The following is a 7,466-nucleotide window of genomic DNA, read 5'->3' on the forward strand; positions in this document are numbered from 1 at the left end:
AACCACAAAGTGTCATTTGGGTGTTTTACTACATATCGTTGGTGTTTACCAAGATGTATTTGATTATATCATTGTTTTAAATTAAGCAAGCCATAAAGGGCTTTGGAAATTAATTGATAATGTAAATCATCAGTGTTGTAAATGAGGCGGGACTATGCCTCAGTCATCTTGTATCTCCATGGTCAGAGGTTAAAATCCTGCCTCTGGTCTGTGCATAAGTGAACTGCATGCTTTCCCTGTCCTTGATGGGGTTTTCTCCAGGTACTCCCAGAATATATCCTGGCTGATAATTTTTTTAAAAGATTTTTTCTTTCACCTTAGAAATATTGCCAAGATAAGAAATATACTGTCGCTAAACGATGCAGAAAAACTAGTTCATGCTTTTATCACCTCTAGGTTGGACTATTGTAATGCCTTACTGTCTGGTTGTTCAAATAGATGCATAAACAAGCTTCGGCTAGTCCAGAATGCAGCAGCGAGAGTTCTCACTAGAACCAGAGATACGAGCACATCACACCTACCTTATCTTCACTTCATTGGCTCCCTGTGAAATTTCGCATTGATTTTAAAGCATTAAATGGTCCCGCGCCACGGTATCTGAGTAAACTGCTAGTGTCTTATGAGCCGCCATGCCTACTTTGATCAAAGGATGCATTAGTACCGCGTATTATGAAAACTACAGCTGGGGGCAGAGCTTTTTCTTAAAAAGTCCCAAAGTTATGGAATAGTCTTCCAAATAACGTTCGGGACTAAGACACAGTCTCAGTGTTTAAGTCCAGGCTAAAAACCTATTTATTTAATCAAACATTTTTATAAATAGATTTGTCTTGGGTAAAGGGGCAGATCTATGGGAGTCATGGATGTAGAGTATTATGGTGAACTGGTAGGTTTAGATGCTGTCTTCCTCAATGTCATGAGATGATTGTTTGCTTTACATCTCAGGAAACCCTCATGTCTGTGTTTTCATTCTGGCTCTCCCTTTTAGTTATGCTGTTATAATTAGTCCTGCCGGAGTTTCTGCTTGCACTCTAATCTAAATATACATTTACATTATACATTATGTGACTGCGACCATACCTAACTGTTATCTCTCCTCTTCTGCTTTCCCCTCTTCTGTTCTCTCTCCTCCTCTCTCTCTTCCCCTCTCTCTGTTGAGCTACACATGTCGTTCCTGAGCTGCCAGTGATCCAGACTCCCTCTGCCCTCTGGACCTGTCTGACCCATCCTGGTGCCCCGATCTGGTTGGAGATCTCGTCGCATGGATGCCCCGTGTGTCTCTTTGGAACGCATCTGGTGTCTAGGGACGGTTTCACTTTACCTTAAAGACGGTTCCGGCCTCGACTGGTGTTGACAGCTGTTTCTCAGAGGACTTGACCTGGCTGCGGTTGCTCGATAGTTCAAGACTGCAATTGTCTCCAATAACAACCTGGACTCCATATTAACATCAGTTAACATCAACTGTTATAGCTGAACTGCCTGCCACCTAACACACTGTGTAAATGCAGATAAATTTCTGCTTTCTGTTTCACCCAGATGAGGATGGGTTCCCTGTTGAGTCTGGTTCCTCTCAAGGTTTCCTCCTTTTACCATCTCAGGGAGTTTTTCCTTGCCACTGTTGCCCGCGGCTTGCTCACCAGGGACAATCTGCTCATCTTGATTCATGCACACTTACATTCCATACAGACTTAAATAATTCTTTTGATTGTGTAAATTGTGTAAAGCTGCTTTGCGACAATGACAATTGTTAAAAGCGCTATACAAATCAAATTGAATTAAATAATTTTTTTACTCGTTTGTAGCTGTCTATTTCTATATCTATATCTATATATATATATATATATACACACACACTATAAGCCTGTGCCTGCTGTAGCTTCAGGTTCTTGTTCTTGGACCTTAGAACCTTTTCTTCTCATGATGGCTGTAAAGAGTGTGTAGTTGATTTCTATAACCTTACTGGCAAATCACATGCAGTTTTTGGCTTTAGACCTGCTACTCACCATTTTGTGTAAACTCAATACCGTTGTGTAAAAGTCCAAGCAAATCAGGTTTATCTAAAGACATAAAACAAGCCCATCTGGCACAAACATGTCATATCTCCTTTAAAGTCCCAGAGGTCACATTTATTTCCATTCTAATGTTTGATGTGTGCAATAACTAAAGCTCTTGATCTCTGTCTTTATGATTTTGTCACATAGGTGTCACTAATAAAGTGGACAGTGAGTATATTTAAAGACTGCTCCTGAATGAGCATCCACTGCCTGAAAGTCATTTAAATTCATATCCAGGTTCCTGTGCAACATCTAGAATTTCTTTAATAAATAATTATACCTTCTGTGTAGCTGAATGGCTGATGGTGTGTATCACTATATCCTGGACTCTCTTTTTTAAGAATCATGGGAAATCCTATTGATTTCCTATCCTATGGAGTATTTTGATAGTGTTATCTTTGTAAACTTTAGAGGAATGAAGATTAGCCGCATTAAGACGGAATACATGTGTGTAAATGAGAGGAACCCAAGAGGAACGGTGAGGATACAGGGAGCAGAGGTAAAGAAGGTGCAGGAAGTACTTGGGGTCAACCGTCCAGAACAACAGAGAGTGTGGAAAGAAGGTGAAGAGGCGGGTACTGTACAGGCAGGTTGGAATGGGTGAAGAAAAGTGTCAGGTGTGTTGTGCAATAAAAGAGTATCAGCGAGAATGACAGGAAAGGTGTACAGGACAGTGGTGAGACCAGCGATGCTCTTAGAGACAGTGGCGCTGAAGTAAAGACAGGAGGCAGAGTTGGAGGTAGCAGAGTTGAAGATGTTGAGGTTCTCCTTGGGAGTGACAAGAATGGATAGGATTAAAAATGAGTTAATTAGAGGGACAACCTACGTTAGATGTTTTGGAGATAAAGTCAGAGAGGACAGATTGAGGTGGTTTGGACATGTTCAGAGAAAAGACTGTGAATATATCGGTAGAAGGATGCTGAGGTTGGAACTGCCAGGCAGGAGGTCTAGAGGAAGACCAAAGAGGAGATTTATGGATGCAGTGAGAGAGGACATGAAGTTAGTTGGTGTGAGAGAAGAGGATGCAGAGGATAGGGTTAGATGGAGGCAGATGATTCGCTGTGGCGACCCCTGAAAGGGAACAGCCGAAAGACGAAGATCTTTGTAAACATTGCTCAGCTCCTGTTTTGTTATCACTTACTCTGTTCGTTGGCCAGTTGTCCCAGACATTCTGCTGGTGTTCTGAAAACCAATTACAGAACATTACTATGCATTAAAACCAGCAGTGGTCCATGATGCTTGTTCTGTCTCTTCCTATGTAGGCTTCTGTGTCATACTTGCTTTTCGGACCATTTTTTTTTTTTACTATGATTGCTGGAAATTCACAAATAAGGCTCATCACGTACAATATACAACTGACAATATACAACTACTTGTAAGCAATTAAACCCACGTTGGTCTAGGAGTAGCACTATGGCCTTGCACCTCCAGGCTAAGTGGTATAGAGAGTGAGTAAGTTACTTATTCATTACTTATTCAACTGTTATTCATTACATTATTCATGACATCTGTACATACAGTAATTACGTCTGAGTTAAATTAGACAGAAAATTAACTAAATATTAATTAAATTAAACTAAATATTAATAATATGCTTATATATAGTTTTTGTGTAAAAAGATCATATGATCAGATGATTTTTACGAGTCATAGAACTAGGCAAATACAATTTCAGACAAACAACAACATATAATGGTTTTGTTTTTATCCATTATTAATATTACAAAAATAAAACCACTGAACCCTGACCTCAATTTTACTGAACACTTTTGGGTCCTTGTACCAGTCCCCCACATTGTCTCACTTCGTCTGTAAAGCCATCTTATTGTACCTCTTTTTGATGAGGACGAAATGGTGATATTTGGTGTCACTTATACTGTGTATAGCAGAGTACATAGCTCCAAGGAAAATGTGTTAGTCCTCTTGGGACTTAATATACAATAAATATAGCTTTGCTTTTTAGGCAACAGACCTATTTCTATTCTGTGAGCTCCACTGAAGTAAATGTAGCCTTCCTGACTTTATTTCACAATTGTGAGTCTAGATTGAGAAACCGGGAATGTCGCCTTATAATACATCAAATCCTGTTTGTCACTTAATACATTCAGGGTCGAGAGGTGTGTAACATATTACATTATTATTAGGAAACCTGAAACTACTGTACAGACCACATTAAGTGTAGTAGTAAACTGTACTATACTGCCATATATTACCTACAAATAATGCTAAATGTGTTGTCGGATAAACACACAAAATACTTATTTAAAAAAAACACTGTATTTCTCCATATAAATGTGTGACACATTGCTTAAAAATTAAATTGCTTTACATTACTCAAAGAAAGGCACGTTTCATTGTTGACGTGATAAGAGTGCTAATTGGCAGGACCCATTGGGGGGTTTTATATCCATAAAACAATTCTCTCAATGTTCTTCATGATTTGGTCCCCTAAAAGCAGCCCGATGAGGAAGAAGATTTACTTCTAATGAAGAAGTGAAGACAGTGATGTGCATCAAGCTGTGGATAGGGATGATCAGACACATCATGTATATGTGTTAAGTCCCTCTTTTGGTTCGGGCTCAGCCAGTGTTATGCTACCCCACACGACCGCGACCACAAATTGTCACCCATTACATAATCGCTACAAAAATATTTCACGAAATACTTGTACATTTTTATCATGATCAAATATTATACAATATTTCTATTATAATGAGCCTTATTCACATGACAGCCTTCATAAACATTAATAAGTTATTGATATACTGTAAAGTTTTAAATGCATTTTTGACGCATTTATTTGGACCTAATTTCTCTGATCTAAAATGATAACTAAATATGTATGTTTTTTTTCATTTTCATGTACAGAAGGTATATTTTTATAATGTTCATATTATAATTTATTTAATTTTATGTAGTTTTTTTCTCAAAATTTCATATATTAAGTTCATATATAAATATGTTAAAACAATGATTAACATATTAATTTGCAATATTTATTTAGTTAATTTTTTAAATTATTTTTTAACAAATGTTTGCATGGCTTTTAAATGGTACAGACAGTATGAAATTTTTTTGCATGTGTTCCAGGAATGCTAAAATCCCTCAAATTCATTAATAATTTTAGGAAAATCCAACAGGTAGTTGAAAACTTTTTGTTATTAATGCTTGGGAAGATGTCAGAAAATATTTTTGTCTTCCTAGAAATTTGACCATCCAAAGCTCAATCACCTTAAACATTGACCTCCCTGCTTTATTGGCCAATATTGGCAAAAAAGTGTATTTCTAATTTAGCTAGTTTATTTACAGATAATGTTCTCAAATCTTTAGAGACACTTTAAATGGATTACCAACTTCCTAAAACAGTTTTTTTTTTTTTTAACTTCATCACTTTATTCAATTTGAAATTATCAGTGACACTTATGTCCAGTAGGAGGCGGTACTGCATTGTAGTGCTGTGTTGCTGGTATTACTAGCTAATCTCTTGTTACATGTGGCAAAACATCTACAGTGTTGAAATGCTGAACTGAGTTTTGGGGAAGTTCTGAACCACAGCCCAAGTCTGGCAGCATTGGCTAGTGGCTCATAAAGTGTTTCAAATGAGTTCTCATGTTATTAAAAATATTTTTCCTCTAATCTCTCAAATTACAGATCTGATTACTGACGGACCTGCTGAATCTAGAAATCACTTAAATAGAACCTATCTGACAAAGTGAAGCATGCTAAAACATCTACATGACTTCCTCGCTCTGAGAGATGGTGGGACCTGCTTAGCAGTGCTGGAGGATCGGAGGGAGCGTGGTGCAGTTAGCGGCATTATATCCAGGCTTGAAACTTGGCACTGCATTAGGGATCATCATAATAAATAGTTTTAATAACTATATATATACACATACTCAGCAAAAAAAGAAACGTCCTCTGACTTTCAACTGTTTTCACTTTCAGTAAACTTAATGTGTAAATATTTGTATGAACACTAAAAGAGTCAACACCATAAGACATAAACTAAAAATGTTTCCCAATGTGTCCCTGAATGAAGGGAGGCTCAAAATCAAAAGTACCAGTCAGTATCTGGTGTGGCCACCAGCTGCTTGAAGTACTGCAGTGCATCTCCTCCTCATGGACTGCCTATTGCGGACAGTCTGAGCACTGATGGAGGGATTGTGTGTTCCTGGTGTGACTCGGCCAGTTGTTGTGGCCATCCTGTACCTGTCACGCAGGTGTGATATTCGGATGTACCGATCCTGTGCAGGTGTTGTTACACATGGTCTTCCACTGCGAGGAAGACCATGTCCTTCCTGTCTCCCTGTAGCCCCGTCTTAGGCGTCTCACAGTGCGGACATGGCGATTTATCACCCTAGCCACATCAGCAGTCCTCATGCCTCCCTGCAGCATGTCTAATGCACGTTCACGCAGATGAGCAGGGACCCTGGGCATCTTTCTTTGGGTGTTTTTCACAGTTGTTAGTGTCCTAGGTTTTTGGAACTGTGACCTTAAATGCCTACTTTCTGTAAGCTGTTAAGGTCCTAACGACCATTCCACAGGTGCGTGTTAATTAATTGATTATGATTAATTGAACATGCATGGAAAACATTGTTTAAACCCTTTACAATGTTGTTGTTCTTTCAGCTGCTCCCCTTTACAATAAAGATCTGGGGTCCGTTCTTCTTACGTCGCTAACTCAGTTAGCTGGATTTAATTGTTGTGGATTTGTCCTGATCTTGGATTGTTTCGTTCTTCGATGCGCTTCTAGCATTTGTTGTCATAGCAACATATCCGTTTAGCATTTCATGTAAACAAGATTTAGCCCGCGCTCCTGGCGGGTTATGATTGGTTGATATGGCGAGGTCACATCTGATTGGTTAAAGAGCACGACTGACTCACGTGGAAAAAGAAAAGTATATGCCCACTGCCATGGACTCCCCCCGACCCCCCCCCCCCCACCCCGCCCACCACACACATAATCGCTATCAAATATTATATATGAACATAAATTCATAGGTTTATTATTATCAAATATGATATTACTATTATAATAAATCCTAGGCATGAGACAGCCGTCGAGACCATTAATACAAATTCTTGTGTAATGTTTATTTTGTAACACATTTATTTTTTTAGGAGTTTGTCATAAAAATATGCAAAATAAAAATAAATATTTTATAATGATAAATAGGACGAAACTAATTTTATTATAAAATAAACAATATAAAAGTATAAATTTTTTCATATATAACATTTAGTCTCATATTGCTTATTTTATTTTATTGTCTCATGTAATTTGTAAACCATTAACCTATGAATTTATGTTCTAATATAATATTTGATATAAAAACACCATGGCAGGGGGGCATTTCAGCGCGTTACAAAAAAAACGTTGAGCCGCTCTTTTTCCATTTCGTCAACCAATCAAAG

The sequence above is a fragment of the Clarias gariepinus genome, chromosome 27, assembly GCF_024256425.1.
Source record: "Clarias gariepinus isolate MV-2021 ecotype Netherlands chromosome 27, CGAR_prim_01v2, whole genome shotgun sequence".
Classification (NCBI taxonomy): domain Eukaryota; kingdom Metazoa; phylum Chordata; class Actinopteri; order Siluriformes; family Clariidae; genus Clarias; species Clarias gariepinus.